The 18,463-nt window shown below is 40.8% G+C and overlaps 1 protein-coding gene across 3 annotated transcripts in view; it reads right to left on the bottom strand.

The window, feature by feature from the left end:
* Atp8b (ATPase phospholipid transporting 8B) overlaps positions 1-18,463 on the bottom strand; it is a 69,816-nt gene that overhangs the window by 50,893 nt on the left and 460 nt on the right. Inside the window, exon 2 of one of the 3 annotated variants that reach the window (XM_076807995.1) lies at positions 5,550-5,709. The exons of 1 other annotated variant lie outside the window; for it this stretch is intronic. The gene's annotated coding sequence lies outside the window, so the exon portion shown is untranslated. The remainder of the gene's footprint in view (positions 1-5,549; positions 5,710-18,463) is intronic. One more of the 3 variants, XM_076807997.1, reaches the window with a different exon arrangement.

Here is an 18,463-nt window from a genome sequence, read left to right as displayed (position 1 = left end):
TTACAACAACGGATATCGAGATGAAAAATATTGGACGAGTCGTTTCACGGTGACGTTCGACATTCCCTCGGTTAGGTTCCCTCTGGACGCGTCTCACAGCCACCTAGCATTGCACAACGTTTCAGTTAGCCCAGGAAACAAGTTAATAACACTATCGAAGTAAACAGACACGATTTATCCACGAATGAGCTGAGTGACACTAACGTCGGTTAGATAACCAGCATGTGTGTTTTCACAAGAGATTTCATTGTCGTAAATTAGCTCGCCAAGGAATCCCCTTAAAAAAAATGATGAAACGCGTGTTTACTCTGAGTTACAACAGTTAAACGGAGACCCCTTTTGTGTAACTCTCTCGATATATTCGTCTGTTTGACCCGAACGTGTTCCTTTTCATTGTATTCCTTTATTTCTCGACGTTCCACGACTTTATCCTCCTGCTTTCAAAGACTTTTCCTCGTTTTGCGTTTCTGCATCTGTAAGTAAGCGCGGGGTATTGAAGTTAGAATAGACCTGAACAGAATAGCAGTGTTATGTACATTACAGTGTTTCCTTTATTCCTGATATGTATATGGTTCCCCCCTCTTTAGCAAAGGTATAATACTCTTACAAAAGACCCAAGTTGTACGTAGTATCCGAGTTTTTATGAACTGGATACCTTACTAAACGATGCAGTTATTTAACTGAAAGTAAGAGTTACGTGGTTGCAAGGGAATGAGACAAATTCGGATTTGGGACAAAGTAGTTGAGAAAAAATCGTAAACAATGGTATATAGTAAAAAAATTTACGAAAAGAAATTTTTTAGTTAAACGATTTTATTTAATTTCATCAAGGATGCACTAAGAACTAAAAAATAATTATTTTCGTGTCGTATAATTACGATGGTGATTATGTCACTATAAATAAAATCGTGGAGCACAATATTTCATCGCTTTTTATTTCTCATTTCGACGCTTGATTCTGTATTAAATTGATTCATATCCTGTTATGAAACATTCTGCCCACGATTTTACTTAAATTGGCATATCACATGCGCAAGAAAAGAATTATTTTTAAGTTTTCAGTGCATTTTTGATCAAATCAAATAAAATCGTTTGGCTTAAATTTTTTTTACACAATTTTTATTATTTAATTTTCAGTGTTTGATTCTTGCAACTAACAGAAACTCGAAGAATGGCATTATTTGTACGTGACGGATATATTTGCTCGATAAGTTGTGTAGTGACGGAAATCAGCTGATTTCAAATCGATTGGATTTGTGCGTACGAGTTGAAATTGTAGGGGATGCAAGCCTTTCACCCTCTCGGGGATGTTTGTTTTTAAATTTTACATTGTCATCACAGCTTATGTCTGCAAAGTCTCAAGTCTACTGGATTGGTGGAAGTTGGTTAAAATTGAGTTACAAGATTTGAACCAAAGAAACGGATAAAGGAGTGCGAGTCTATCAATGATTACCTCGTTACCCACTATTTAAATGATTTGCTAATCACTTTAAACCGTAAGCACCGTGATACATCTAATCATCGCCAATCATTCCACCGCCTTCCAACGTTTCCTGTATCCCACGACATTAACAATCAAGTAGACCACTGCTAATTAACCTTGTATCGACAGTCGGCGTGGAACACGTCTGGATGAATGAAGCTAGACCTATTAGGCTATTGACTACCTCCGAGTATACACCAGCGTTTCCATCAGAACGTCCCCGTCAGTTTCACGTTGTCGATTAAATCGCAGTATGAACCGGAACCACTGTGGTCGTGGCCAATATTAAGTAATATTTATGAATAATACGAAGCAACGGTGGAACGAGACCATTGTAGATCGCGTGACGAGCGAACTAATGAAAACTTGGACGAAACGTGCCATCGTTGACGTGGCCCTCACTCCTGACTTTACGCTTCTCGAGTTTACGTCAGGCGTGGACACGGCAAACCCAGTAATACATCATCGTAAGGCCACACGATTCCATTTTGTCTGCCCGTCAGCATGAAATTATCTCATTGAATCGCTAGACGAAAATACACGCTGTGTATTTCCGTGCCAGCAACGTGTTCGAGAAAACGTTTGGTACTTCATCGTGAAAGCAACGTGGCCGGCAAAAAAGGCGCGAAGCCCGCGGCCCTTTTCTGCTTGAAACACGATGGATGCCAAAAGAACGGTTTCATTGACGAATCTGTCACCAATCGTAGAGAGAAAAGTGTTATCGATATGTTTGTGTAACGAGAAGTTAAGGTACCATTTTGTGCGTTGACATTCGATATTTTATCAGTGTTGACACTGCAGCTAACTGAAACACCTATAGAAGAGCTATCAGCCTATCCTGCAGCAATTCACAAAAAGTCCTGATGCACAGCATCTTCGCCGTTAAAAAAAGACGAAAACATTTGAATCTTGTAACATACACTTACCCCTAAACTATTTGTAACTCAATTAAAATAACAGAAGACCATTCGACGTAAGAACTATTTTCATTAGGTACATTAGCCCACAGAATTGATCCTGAAGAATAAATCCCACATTCCCTAAACAGCCCCTACACTCGCGAGGTTTCGTTTCCCTCCAGGTTCGACGTATCTACCCTCGTCAAATACGAGAGAAACGAGAATCTCGGCAGTTGCGGCATCAACAGCTGACGGGTTGCTGTTTCTGTTTACGTCACTTTTGCACGATAATAGACGGCTGGGGCTGTCAAATGGTTAATAAAACCGGTGCAGGCCTAGATATGTATCCATTGTGCGAGCGCATAATGGAGGCCTGTCTCTACCCCTTTAGACATTCATAATACATATATACATACATCGTGGCCTTGCGAAACGACGCGATCTCTCCGCGACCACTGTGTCGCGTAGATAACGTAATCGTCGCCTTTTTCGTGGCATTCGCGGCAAAACGGAACGTGCACGACGAGCACGTATCCGCACCGGCGCGATTCAGCTGCTGCATTAATTCGCGAGCTAATACCCCCGAGGTACTAGTTAACCGATTCTCTGGCGGCGTTCGCTCGATCGCGACTAATCGTTGGTCAGATTTTCCATGGCATTGATCGGCTATACCAGGTGCAGCTACACGGAGATCGACGACGATTGGCTGAATAACGTTTCAAGGGTCGTAGATCGAGGGCTGGTAAGCTGTTGAATCGTGAATTCAGCACGCGGTCCTAGTTGTCCGCCAGCAAGCACCCATTAACCACGATCGAATGCTTTCGACTGGGAAATTGGGAAATTCTGCTGATTTCGGTGGATCGTACGGCATCGAGAAGCTTGTCGTTTAGCCTCTTTGCGCACTGTCGACGAGTTGCCGACGACTAGGTTCGCCGATGACGAGGTACACTGAAACATATAAGTTCGTATGCACTTGGTCGCGGCGAACAAGAAAGGTTTCTGGTCTCTTGTCGGCCAAGTTGCCGGCGACAGGTCGCCAGTGCGTAGTGGGCCTTAGAAGTAGCTGGAGTAGATTCAGTGGCCGATTACGAGGCTGGGTTTGATTGCCAAGGGGGCAATGTGGAAATTATTTGGCGATGATCCAGACTCGGGGGATAAATGCGAAAGAAACCACTTACGTGCATCGTTGGAAGAGCACTGTTACTCTCCTAAGAAGAAGATATTTAAATACTTGATTCCTTTAATTCCAATGCCGCTGAAACTATCGATGATAGCTTTAACGATAGAGTAGACGAACTAGATAACAACGACGGATAAAAATAGTAGAAGGAGTACATAATAGAGGGACTAGTGCGCAGCTGAGTCCAGTTCGATAGAAGATTGCAAGAAGGGCTGAGTGACAACGTCGAAGACGCGACGGGCATCGGTTGTAACCGGGGCAACCCCCTATGGTGACCAAAAGGGTAGGGCCGGAGATAGAAAGGGGCGCGGCAAGCAATCATAGATACTGTTCCATTTAGCTTGGTCTGTGTTTATTCGATCTAAGCGTGACCTAATCTTGAAGTTCTTTATTAGACCTGCACCCGTAAAAGATTATCAACCGCAGCGATAAGACAGCCACAAAAATTCACTGTCCAGTGTTCGAGGAATCTCTTCTCGCGGGGGATGCGATTCACTATCGTCGACTATTCCCAATACACCTCAACGTTCTCACTAGTAAGTGATTAATCGTCCCACTAATATCTTAGTAAATATAAGATAGTGGGTAATGAAAACGAGTACCGGCGAAGATTTATGCAACGCGAGTCATTAAAAGTAGGTCCGACATAGGCCTCTTTTCGATATCTTAATTGGAGCTTATTTAAGTTACTCATTCGTTTGCGCGCGTCAGAGGCAAATAAGAATTTTTACTCGATATCTGGCGCCATGATTACTAGACAGCAGCAGGTATTTTGATAAGCTGGGGCGTAAAGGATTAATGGGGATCGCATAAACCGCGAAACGAGCGCGCCCTCGTCTGATTTAAATCGACGTTCACTACTGCGCGAAATCAAAGAATGCCTCGCCGCTTCTGTTCCGCTGCCTCGAGTAGAATTCCCCGGCCTCCTGTAAAATTCCATATTTTTTCACCAGCGACGCTTACCTCTGACCACGCTAGATTGCCGCCCACGAGGCTACAAATCGCAGTATTAACAACGAATTTATGATTCTAAATGGAAGAGCCGGCGTCGCGTTCGCGAAACTGATATTTGTGCGAGTTAAATATTTGAAATATCAACGATCTTCGTGAACACAGACATTGCGATGTAGCGTATTGAAATCCGTCAGGAAAAGATTACAGGATACACCGAAATATCGATAAGGATAACCAATGATGACTCAATAGGAAGTGGAAGGCGATTACGAGGTTTATCCGTAACGCGGATACACATCCGCCATAACTGTGGGAAATCGTGCGGAAACTGGCAATAACAGCACAACCGAAAAATAAGAAAATAATTCCCGTTAGATTCATCAATTTCGAAATAACGTTATTGGGAACAGCACTTGAAATAATACGCTGTATTGCTTCACAGTTCTATCAAAGAATCTCTATTTCTCGTTCAATCTGTGACAAGTTGACAGCAGCTAAGTGAACGAAAATATGAGATTAAAATTACAATTGTAAAAGCACCTATATACGCGTGCCATCAACTTGTACATCGAACGGGAAAGAAAAGATTCAAAGCAGATCGAGACTCTCAAGATTTAAAATTTTTCATATTGAAATGTTATTCGAAATGATTAAGAGCGGAACAATATCATTGGATAATTTGCATCATTATTATTTTATTACTGCGCTATCCTAGATCGTTTGAAAACCAAAATAGCATAATTGCCTTTAATTAACGCGGCCCATTGTTTGCAAGTAATAATACAGAGACTACGCTCATTTTACTCGAAACGTAAAAATTACTAGGCTTCCAGTAGAAGCAGTATATTTCGAGTACCCCGTAATTAAGACACACGGCATTCTTCTGCCGCGAAGGGCAAGGATCATATGTGGTTGTCAAAAATCCTCGTTTCATAATGGGCGTGTACATCGAACGTCTAATCACTGTATGCATTGAGACAGAGCTAAGGAAAACAGTATCCTGTAACACGTAGGTATGTAGGAATACACTTACGTAACGATCCGCCGAATGCTCGGTGACTTCAGCCGCGGAGGCACAGCCATCCAATTTGATACCTGAATGATAGAGCATATTTCTCTTCAGCCAGACATTCCTCGCGATATTTACGAAGGGAATCATCGAATGCGCGACGCCTACCCGATAAGATAAGTTTCTGAAAGGAGAATAGAACGATAAGAATCCTCGCGCCGAGGCCGTTGCTAGCGGTTTTATAAGTGTAATCACAATGACGATGCATACGAGGAAGGTATGTGCATGCGGAACGAGACGTTCGCCGATACATCAACGCGGCTATCGAGTCGTCACACAGTGTTACGCGTATAGGGGCGCTCCTGGACAAAGCTCATAACTTCTGAACTAATTACTTTTCGTTCTAAGTACCCTGATACTTTTTTAAAGAGAATATAAAAATGCATCGATTGGTGTATCCAAAAATTATACAGTTCCATTAAAAAAATTCTTAAAAACATCCTTAACACAATGCAAAAAGTCCCATTAAATTATATATGGTAGTTTTCCTTTAATTAATTCCTAAAGATCGCCTATTTTTTGGGGCTCTAGACAGGAACCTTCCCTTAAGTACAAAAGAAACGTAAATACTCTTCTGAAACATTGCAGGAAAACGGAAATCGGAGAAAGTGAGTTATGGGTGAACGGACTGTAGAATTACTAAGAATTTTCCGTCGATAATAAATTGAGCGTAATCGTTGCGTACTGCTAAACGTTAGTCAACTGAATGTTTCCCAATTGACGATATTCCGCTAATGCGCCACGACGTTAATGTTACAATGGGAAGTAGATGTGATGAAAAGCAGCCAATAAATGCCTAGTAAAATGTAAGCGCCGAGCATAGATAGCCCGATAAGCGTATTATTCCGGAATTAAAAAGTGTAATGCTCGGTTGGTTTGCTTGAAATGCTATCTGCACGGCGGAACCGTGCAGCGGCAGTCGTTTCGACTTATCGAATTTCGCTTGTATAAACGTGCTCGCCGGATGGGAAATTAATAAAGATGTAATACCGAGTTTTAGTACTTCTATTTGCTCTAGTAGAGTATACAAGGTGTTTCATGTACTCTCGAGTATAATTTTAGAGACGTATTCGTCTATTGAGCACACAGAAGTAAGAGGGAAAGCTTGGGTAAACACTTGCCCTGTCCCACTTTGTTCCTCAGTCAGAGGTGTTTTTGTGTTTTAGTAATTATCGTTACAAATTGAATCAATAACTACGTGACTAGCAGCTGATTCGACTTCCGTCGAAGTCTAAGATATTCACGAGAACTGTTTGGAATTAATATCAGAAAGGAGTTCTACACGAACATTTTCATTATTTTTAACCGACTTCAAAAAGAAAGAGGTTCTCAGTTCATGCATGTATGTCAGTGTGTATTATGTTTGTCCGCGAATTTCTCCGTAACTACTGGACCGATTTTTGTGAAACTTATTGCATTTAGTTTAGCTTCAATCAACTTAGGTCATGGAGAAAGAATTATCACAATCGGTTCAGTAGTTTTGAAGTTACACCAAAAATAAGAAATCTGATTCACTAACCGACTTCATTATTATTATTACGAGCAGCTCTTTTTGTAGGCCTAGCCATATCGTTTTAAGTAAATGTAATATAACTTAAACAGCTAAAAAGTAAAAGCTAAAAAATTTAAGGAAAATTAAAACCGACTTCAAAAAAATAAAAATACACCAAAAGGTAAAAAATAATTTTTTTCCTTATTTAATCTGCGACTCTCAATATTTATAAGCCGGCGTCAGATTCACACAGTGCAAATGATGAGGCGCCGACGTACAAATATTGAGAGTCGTTGATTAAATAAGCAAGAAAATTATTTTTTACCCTTTGCCTCATTTTTATTTGTTCGAAGTCGGTTTCAATTTTCCTCAATTTTTTAAAATTTTTATTACGCGTCCAATTCGTCCCAGAAGTTACGTCCACGTGTTATGAAACGTCTTGTACATCGCCGAAGACACACGCAATCGCGACTTCTTTTTTTCTCCCATCGCGCGATTCCTGTTCGAATTAATAACTGACCTCGTGCGAATGAGCGCCAAGCTGTGCCGCGGAACAGAGCGCTGCTGCGTTTACAGTGGACGTAAACAAATATTTGAAGTATTACGCTGATAATGATTAAGTATCAATCGACGTATAGACGGAACAATATATCGTGTTTCGAAGCGGCTTAACTGTTTGTTTCGAGCAGTTTTATAATTAGAATTATCGTGAGCAAGATTGTGTTAGACGTGCACGAGAATTTATTCGTTCGAGACGCGAGGATTTAAATAACGCGTATGAAAACATGTCCATAGCAAACGAGAACACAGGAGCACAGTAATGCGAAATTACCAAATGCACGGCAGTGCTTATATAACGCGACGCGCGTTACGAAGAGTAGCACGTTTCTTTTTTTTCTTACGGACAACTGCATCTAGAAAAATTGAGACGCGCTACTTTTCAAACGCGCGTCGATAAGAACGATTCCTTTTCGAAGGATTAAAAACGAAATTCCATGCAATATCAGCGGCTTGCTGCGAAGAAGATAATTAGCATCTCACTGAGCTGGCAGTTTTTACGGCATTCCCATTTGACTTTAAATTACGCGGCGGTTTGCCGTAACAGTGCTAGTATTAGTGGCGAAATCAAATCACTCCGGAACTGAGAGTCGCTCCCTCAAATTTCCGCTCATTTCTGCTCGATAACTGACGAGAGAAAAAACCTCTTCCACGATCTATCCTGAGTAGCAACGCTCGCGCGAGGCCCATGCGTATCAGCTACCCACCCAACATTCCTACGTCGGCTGCGGGCATGTTTTCATTCATATATAGCGCGCCCGGCGAGGGCCGAATACGTGGGAAAAAGACGGACGATTTTCAGCGTAAGCAGCGGTACGATCTAGCTGATTGCGATAAACGCGAGTGCACGAGCACTGAAAAGTAACGGGATAAGTTGGCGATATGGTAGAGTGTCGCGGAGTGAAACGGCCAGCCACGCGATTACGCAATCCGTTATCTGTATTCCTGAGCGGTTATCGTAAGGCTCGGCCAGGCTGATTAATTAATTCCACGGTGGCTAATAACGCCGCGCCAGTTGGATTTCTGCAAACAAACTACCGGCGGCGAGTGCGGGTGCACCCGGTGCGCGCGGTCCGCCCACGGAGGAGCGGCCGGCGCTCGTTTCGAATGGATTCTGCCATCGGCTCTCATTATCATAAACAGAGTGTTTACCGATGGAACGCGTTGTGCAATTTAAATGAATATGCCTGTCAGCCCGTCGAGCGGAACCGTTAATACGCCGGCTTTTCCTCGATGCTAGCCAGGGCGGTGGTCGGTTAATGGAGAAGGAGGAAGTGAACCTGATCGATTCCCCGGTAGGTGTACATTTTCCTGGACGTGAAAGCGTAAAAATACCCTAGAAGAATAACAGTGTCTGGTTCTTCCTTCGTGATTCAGCTGGCTGACGTGGGATCCCGGCGTTTGCGTCAGACCGCTCTTTGCTTTTATCCTTCCCTCTTCTCCGCTCCCTCTTTCTTTTACCCATCGTTCATTATCCCGCCACCGAGTCAACGTTAACACTTTCCTTAGGCCAGTCGCTTCAAATCGTGGATGGACTCTTCTGGTTATGCCGAGGCGGGCTTATCGATTATTCACGTTGCAGAACGTACTCTGGCCGATTGCGACACACGGCTCTGCGTGCAACGCGAATCAGTAGGGGAGAGCGGGGTAAAGCGAGCCCGAAAAAGTTTGAGGTCGAATAAAATGTTTCCCTTTCAATCAAAATGCGTGGAAATAGATTTATAATATAATTTAAACGTTACTGTTGATAAACGATGAATAGCGATACTTAAGATAAACTTAGAGTATGTTAAAATTCAACTTGAAAGAAACTCACGTCATAAATATTTTGTTTTGTATACCGCCAGAAATATAAGGTTAGACTTATTGCTTACACGGGAAAATATTATATTTTTTAAGAAGTGGCCAAAACTGGTACAATACCGTAAAGTGGCCACAAATGGTGCATCTACCCTAAAGTGAACTCCTATCCGGGGTAAAGTGAGATGCAACAAAATAAGAACTTTAATTAAGGATATATGTAAGTATTAACCCCTGCACTGGAATGACATGTTTAGCACGCCAGATTCTGGCTTTTTTGCACCGTGGTTGTCAAAAACTGTGACAGATTTTTCATTTTTTTTTTTTATTAGAATCTGTTCCACCACGCCGCGTGGTTTTCTAGCCAGCTGACAGGTTACGATATTGCGCACATCACTTGCGCATCGATTCTTAGTTGCCATTTGCAGCTCAGTTTACCCCGAATATGCACTCAGTGGAGAATTAATTATTTAATAACGTTAGGATTAATGCTTGTTTTAAATAAGCTTGTTTTAAACACGCAGAAAAAATTGGAGTTAAAATAACACAGTTATGACTAATTTATCCGAAAAGCTAAATGGAAAAGAAAACCAATTGGAAGTCTCTAAAAATTAATTTCAAATTTTTTAAATGAATTTACTTTCTTCGATATCTGAATGTGCATAATTATTATTCTTATATTACATACATTTATTACGTCGCCAAAGCTTGTAAATATATTCTATTGTTAAAGAACAAATTAAGGAAGCTCATTTTACCCCGAGGTTCACTTTACCCCGGTCTCCCCTACAAATCTTGTTGCATGAAGAATAGAAACGCTTTTAATGCTCCCGCAATGCTCGCGTGTGATTTTCTGAACTTTGTCTCCTTCTCGATTCACGAGACTTTGCTTTTGCTCGAAATAAAATATTCATAAATGGGTTTTGCAACGATTGGAGAGTGACTGTCGCGCCAGATGGGTCCTCGATAACTTACGGCATGCTTAACGGCATTCGAGATAATAATTATGCACCAGTTGGGGAGATTTTATTAAAAAAATCGTGGAAACGTTGACTGGTTTGAATACACCTTCCATGGATGACCAATGAGTTTTTATTTATTTATTTAGGGAGTTTGGAAAGTATATGTAAAAACATAGAATTTGAAACTAAATTTCTACAACATTCATTTGGTAACTAGCTTTTGTACTTTTGATAAATAAAAAAGTAGATCTGTATGACTAATATTAGTAACCATTGCGCTTTTTATTTCCCACACAAAAACGTGGCCTGCTCGCTGCCACGTTTCAAAGGGTAAGAAGAAGGTCGGATGACTAACGATTTCGCGACATGCAGCTGACAAGAATCGAGAATTAAGAGCGTCAGGTCGCTCCTGCGAATCAATTCGCGCCCCCCTGTCTTCCAGATTTACACGCTGATAACTGTAACATTTCATTTAGCTACCAATCACAGGCAGCGCGTCTAATAAAACGGGCAATTGTATCGAATCAGCTCCGTGCGTTCCTTTAAAACTCTCAAGAGCATCCAACCTTGGGAAGAAGCTAACGACGGGTGAACGATATCATTCTATCTCGAACTGTTTTCTAACATTTCGTTTCCCGATAGCGGCAGATTAACTGACAAAAATATCCCCTATCGCGTATTGTCTTTGAGAGACACTTCTAACGATAAAGCCATCGATAAACATCAACGACACAAGCTGTCGACATTAATTTCTTTCTCGTTAAATTGACTTCCAAGTGACGTACTGATATGAGACACTCAAGCTGAGATTCTCAGAATGGATACAAATTATTAATAGCATCCCAGACACAAGAGACAAATGCTTTGAATATTATCCTAGAGGAAAGAGATTTGCCTGGATGCTCCACTTTACGGCACACAGATGTGTTCCTAATCGTGTGAACATAGAGCGACGAAAATTACGAAGTTGCTTTTGGGAGATTGATAATTCAAATAGTTTCATATAATAATAAAAATTTTAGATACTTTCTAGGTTTTAGCTTACCAACATCCTTCTAGGCGGTTCGTTTGTTTCTTACAACTCAATGCCCTGTTATTTTATTCAACCTTGCTTTATGCTCAAACATTACGTCGCACCTGTAAAGTTCCGATCCCGATACGCGAGGAACGTTAATGTTTCAGGAGGATTGGTGGCTCCCAGTTTCAGAACCCCCATTTTAAAACTGCATCGGCTATTAGAATATTATGAAACGTGCCTTTCTGGCTTTGCCCTTTCATTCTCACGGTCAAGGCAAATGGTTACCGACAAGTTCCAGCGATAATATTAAACATAATAAGCTCAATTATCTTCCGTTTCTGCGATTTAGCGATCGTTATTTCGGTAGAATAAGAGAAATCGTAGGGTTTGTCGGTTTTTAAATACCGTTTTTTTTATATAAATTTGTGAAATTCGAAAACCGGATTTTAAATTTAAAAAAAAAAACGGTTTTATATACTAGAATTTATATGTAAAAATGAATTAATTATTTGATTAAAAACGTTAACATTTTGACCTGAAATCGCCTCGGACACAAGCGTATCGTAGTAGGTAACAGTTTACTGTAAAACTAATCTTCATGAGTTCATATTTTCTGAAGAAAAATACTAAATAAAATGAAGATTTATAATTTATATTTTGAACGGATTTTAGTTATCGTAGATTTTTTTTCATTTGGTTTTGTATGCAGTGTATTTTATTGTGTTATATCTTTGTAGATCCATAAATATTAAATGAACTCAAAAATTGTACGGATTTTTTTTTCTTTATTTGATTTTGTATAGATAAAGTATATTTTATTTTGTTATATTTTTGTAATTCCATAAATATTTAAAAAACTCACAATCATATTTTCTTTGTGAAAATTCGAAACCCGGTTTAACCGGTTTTTTGGGAATAGTGGAATTTGAAAGCAGGTTTTTTCAAAAGTCGGTTATTGTATAAACTCTAAATTCGTTACCATTCGCAGCCAATTAAGGAATAGAAGTTATTAAATTTCGTACTTCCATCGCGATTATAGACGTTCCTCGATAGGATAATAAATTTTGATATATAAAACATTGCTGATTATCCCATTCAATGAAATTTGCAGGGAAATTGTGTCTCATTAAGTACTATTTCTTAGGCGTCAAATATAAAAAGTCATGTTCTAAATAAAACCCTGAATCCCCTTGCAATGTCCCACTGTGTTGAATTTCTTCATATGCATGTACTTTCATCGCACTTTATTTCAATGTCGAGTATACCTATGTATGTCAAGAATATACTTATATTCTTACGAAAAAATTCCGCTCGTAGTTACATCATTTCCCCCAGTTACTTCGCTCGAAAGCTGAATGGAACAATGCGATATCTCTTTCATAAAAATTTCACTTTCGATAACCATCGCGAATTACCATTACGTATGAAATTAACGTATGGAGTACAGTGTCGCGCATAGATAAGTGGTCACTTAAGGTGTCGCGCGAATTAGATACATGTAATAATGGAATGCTTCGCGCAATGAAGCAAGCACTTGTTACAGGTTCAAGTTGAAATGGGAAGTCGCACGATTGCTCCTCGCGTAACGAGTCCGCGGACAATGTAAAGACGACGAACAGGGAGTCCGAGTAACAATGATATACGCTCATTAGATTACGTACAAGGTATTTCAAGGTGAGCGGCGAAGACCAATGGTTGATGCCATTAGGAACCGGTAGCCGAATGAAAAATTTACCGACTTGAACTATGAGGGATATAACGTACTCTTCCCCGGCTGGCCTTTTGACGATGGTCAAGGCCACTTGCCCAGCTAATCATAAGAAACTGAATAAACCCACGTCATGCATTTACTACGCCAATATACAACAACTGTGGATCATGCTTGATATGTACAACGATCGCCGATATAAAGCGTGTGAAAATTTGATTGATTGATAAAGATTTGCATATAGGGGTCGTCCTTAAATTGCGTAAGGCTTTTGGGAGCGGGGGAGTCAGGTAGTGTCTTACGTAATATTTTTTAATTTAATTTTCAATAAATACAAAGTCTATCATTAATGTTCCATAAAAGTAGTTTCAGTTTAAAATTCCCGAAACTGAGTTAAATGAATTATATGAACCTTCAAAAGAATTTTAATAACTGAAAAAATTAAATGTAAAAAATATTACGTAAGAAGGATGTTGCAATATTAAATCTTACGAATTCTTATACTGGGGAAGGGAGGGGGTAAGAGATCGCCAAAATTACCCTTGCGTAATTTAAGGACAGCCCCATACTGGAGTATCCATTGAATTGGATCATTAACGATAATCAGAAATTTCGATATATCAAAAGAGGATTTACAGAAAAGATGAAGTTTTTTTTAATCAATTGTGGTCACACGGAGCATTATATCGCACCTCGGGTAATTTTCTTCTTTGCCAATATTTCTGTGAATTTTTAGAGCCTAATATTAAAATTTAAAAATTTGGCAAATTTTCACAAAAAATCGCCTTTTCCATAACTATTTTTTCAACTACAAATTTCATCATATCAAAATTTACGTTTCTAGAAAAAGACTACTAGATTACGAATGCATAATTATCACTGAAAAGTTAAAACAGTCAAAAGTACGAAAATGGTAACTCAGAAATGACGCGGGGGGGGGGTGGAGTGCACCCCACGCGACCAATTTGTGATTATAAGAAGGTGTGACAACGAAGGGTTTAAAATCGCTGTAACACGTTGGCGGAAAGTTATCTGTATAAACGAATATTAATTAGAATTACTTGCTTTTCACACGTGGGATTCCAGTGATTGCCCGCTTTTTCTATAATGCATAATTAAGTCCTTACAAAAGCACTGTTCGGAATAAAAAAAATTCAACTCCCAATGAAGTGGCAATAGTGAATCACGACACGCAAATAGCTCGACTGTACAGATAAGTAGAGGGCTTATCTGCGTTTGAGTTGCGAATGATTTCGTATTTCACGCCCTTCACAGACGGACGTTTAATCTGGTTTTTGATAAGCATGTAGGGAAATAAGGCACGGTTCTGGTTTCATTGGGTGGGGTCAGTGTGGTGGGTTTCGATTCATCGTCAAGATTGCGAGTTAATTACTTAAAATCCCCTTATGTCGCGAGGTCGTAATCTTTTCTTTTATTGCTGATCACGTGCAGAAAGTGTGATTGTCCACCTACGTACTATTTAGTGCCCGGGCGGGTCGCGCGCGAATTTTTAACGCAATTAGACTAAAACGATTCCACTCGAACGAATCCCGATCAACGGCCCTGCACACGTGGCGGCGATTTTAAATGCTTCACAGCGCATATTATTATATAACCACGCGTTTGAACTCTTGCTCTTGGATTCGCGATCGAGCACTGCATTCGATGAGAATGCAAAGTCAACTGGGGATTGAAAGTTATAAGAAACTTTTAAAGAATCCTTCTCGCGAATAACATTCACGCGCGTAACCTTTGTTCTTTCATAAAGTCACCATCTGCCGATAGAATCGTGTCGAAACGACTGTCTGTCACGATCTGAGGGCAGGATTTATGCAGCGTTCATTGGTAATGGGGTGCATGGCAAACGAACAGGGCTGCGCGGACAGTGTCGGGCGGAACCGAACTGGAAGAGCAGCCGATTTCGCCTGCAGAAATTGCTGACAGACCGTGTAAATCGACTGCGGCGGCTTCACGACTATACTCTAGTGAATAAGTCACGTGAATATGTCCATTATTTACAACCGCCGCGTGGGAGGATCGATGTGTGTGACCTGAGGTTACCATGCGATCGTTAACAATGTTTCACCATTTCTACGCGACAAATGAAAGAAACGCTGATAATTGAGCATGCATAAAGGATACCAACGTCCCGTACGACAATCGCGCGACGATTGCCCATGAATTTATCATTAATTATAGCAGGCTCCCTAATCCACAAAAAAATATACATACTATTGTGCTAATCCTGCAGAATGAAATTAGTAAGTTAAGGAGAATTGTTCGAAGCGAGTAAAATCGTACGGTGCGAAAGCATTTTGAAGGGAAAATCGGGCGACTGTTCGATTTATATCGAGGCGGTTAAAGATGAATGTTTCTGCCATTATGACCCACAATCTAGATCAAATATTAACGGCTACCTCTCCGCGCGTCTCTTTATCGGTCACAATGAGGAGTATCGAATAGGATCGCCAGCAACATTGCCGATAACGAAGATAGGATTGATAGGGAAAACCTACGCGTAATACATAACAGTAAGTATTCCGAAGCGACGAGGGACGCGAGATTTACATAACATCAGCATAGGTTCGAGCAAGTGAAAACGCACGTGACGTTTCTGTGTACAAGGTCGCTCGACGCGGACTTGGACGGAGAAAGGATCAGGCTTGCGAGTTCTCGAAGTGGTTCTCGAATGCTCGAATTTCGAATGTCAATTAAATTGTATTTTTTTAACGCGCGTCTAGGCGAGCTGGATCGTGCACGGTTGTTCGCGCTGTACAATATCCATTTCTACAAAGTTCGATCGAAGGTGTTAGAATAATTGAATTACAATTTGATCGTTTCTTGGAACGTGGATTTGAATTCCAAGGGATTACGTTACAGTATTCAGCTGCGACCGTCTGGCCGCACGTTTGCGTACGGCGCTGCTAGAATGTGAAGTATATAACGTTAAGCACATTCGAAGAGAGGAATACGTACGCGGGTCTGTGTTTACGGGCACGTGCCATGCGCGGTTATTCGTGACTTGCAAAGGAGCTTTACCTAACCGAGACAGTTCTTTACATTTTGCAGTACTTTCTTTCCATTTATTCATCGAGACTGGAATTCATGAATACTCACGAGGTCATTCTACTCCCGTAACAGCTGGCAGCAGCGCAGTTGCACACTCTGCGCGTAAAAAACGGCCAATTTCTGATTTTAAGCGGCTAAAGGTAAGGGAATATTTGTTCTCGGCTCCTGTCAATCGATCGTTGCGGAACAGCATCGTCACCGAATCAGGAGCGTACCCTACGACCCGTCGTCGAGCTGAGCGAATGGGACGCGAAATAATTGGATATTGCAACGGCGAAACACCGCATAGGTGGCCAATTAAACGTGCGTGCAAACCAATTGGTTCGCTCGCGATTTATCGTGTTCGCTTGATCTGACATTCGTGTAACTCTCGAAGGTCGTTAGATGGCGATCTTTTCCTCAGGCCTAGCGTTACCTTAAAGCAGAGTTGGGCAAAATGTAATCTAATTACGACTTACAAATTAGGATTGAAATGTAATTGTGTAGTTGATTACACATTATTTTCTGTAATCGTTCATTTAGGTAGTTGACGAAACCAAATGGTCAACTACCTAAATTAACGATTACAGAAAATAAGGTGTAATCAACCACACAATTACATTTTAATCGCAATTTGTAAGTTGTAATTAGATCACATTTTGCCCAACTCCGCCTTAAAGTGGTTGCTTTAGGCTTATTCAAAAGGAAGCATAAGGAATATTTATTTTGGCTATGAATATGTAAACGACAGCACGAGCTTCACCCGGCTGCGTTGCGAAGATTAGAGAAAAACGAACTATTAATGAACGCTGAAGGAAAATTGAACATCTTAAGAACGGCTAGTTTACTGACCTACCTCTACGAAGACTTCCTTTTCTTTATATCTTCCATTATTCAACTGTTTGTATATACTTTAACTTATATTTCTAAAACACCCTGTGTATTTGACAAGAGGATCGAAATGTTTTGATAATTTACGTAATTCGCGAACGCACAGCAATCGATGTGTAGCCCGATACAGCACGCACGCAGACAGAGCACGTGCATTTATATTTTATCAACACTTGGGGAAATGATGGCGCAAGTGGGAGAGATAGTAGGGCTGCCGATTCTAAGTCCGGTGCACTCGACGGACTTTCAAATTTAATTTTCTCGAAAATGGACCACGCTCGAAAAGATGCTATTCTACGGTCTCGATTTGTCTTTGAACAAGGAGTCGATTTCATCTGCAATATTGCCTGATTTATTAGTATATTCCGCTAACTCGTACATAGTCGGTTCACGTGTACCTCGCCAGTTTTCGAAATCAGTTTTCTCGGAAACGAAGCCTCGTGGGAACAAATTTCTATTCCACATTATGAATTTATTTTTACACGAAGAATCACCTTCTGCCAGATTATTTAATTATTTAAATTTAGACACCAATTGCGAATGTTATTATAAACGAGGTTTAATTACCACCTTCGTTATTGACATCAGATGGTCATTGAGATTATTCTATTTACATCTTTCGATATGGTTGCTTATCCGGATATTAAATTACCGTGTGATTATAACGTACGTACTTGAGCAACGTACTCTTCAAATTTGTCTCGCCTCCGGCTAAGTTTCTCAAAACGTTATGCACAATACTCCTAGCGGTACAACAATGGCGTTTCCGTTCCTCTAATCTCTCGCAATAAAATCACCCAGAATTCACGCAATTCAGAAAAAGGCGAAGTTAATTTACATTTTCAATCACTGTCACGCTTCAGAGCTGCAGGGCAAACGTGTCCGAAAGGTTACAAGCGATTCGACTTAACCTATACGAATTCAACTAATCACGTACCTACAACTGAAAACGTTACTCCGATGACTGCACGCCGCTACCATGGAAAACATAATGTTCTCTATCTTAATTGTTCGTTGAGGATCCGACGTGCATTAGCGACCGACCGTTTGAGGGGACAATTAAATTTCCCAACGAAATGCCCGCGACTGGTTTCCCTGTTTCGCGTGAACGAGCCAACGAGAAGCGTACGCAACAATTACGCGCGAGATCATGACCGCACTGGCGAGCACTGGAACGGCCAGGTCATCGGCAGTTCCCCGCAAAAAACCTGTTGCTTCGGTTACGTTCTCCCACGAACTTTAATCTTCAACGGTACGAACACGTAGAAAGAGTGCCAATCGAAAACTGAAAGCTTGGCCAAGCTCGCGAATGACGCGGGACCAATTTATATTACACATTCCCTAAGCGAAGGAGAAAGAAAATCCTGACACAGTCCCCTACGCACGGCGGGGCACACGGTC

This window comes from Andrena cerasifolii, chromosome 3, assembly GCF_050908995.1.
Source record: "Andrena cerasifolii isolate SP2316 chromosome 3, iyAndCera1_principal, whole genome shotgun sequence".
In the NCBI taxonomy this organism is placed as follows: Eukaryota; Metazoa; Arthropoda; class Insecta; order Hymenoptera; family Andrenidae; genus Andrena; species Andrena cerasifolii.
This window is presented reverse-complemented; position numbering and strand designations above follow the sequence as displayed.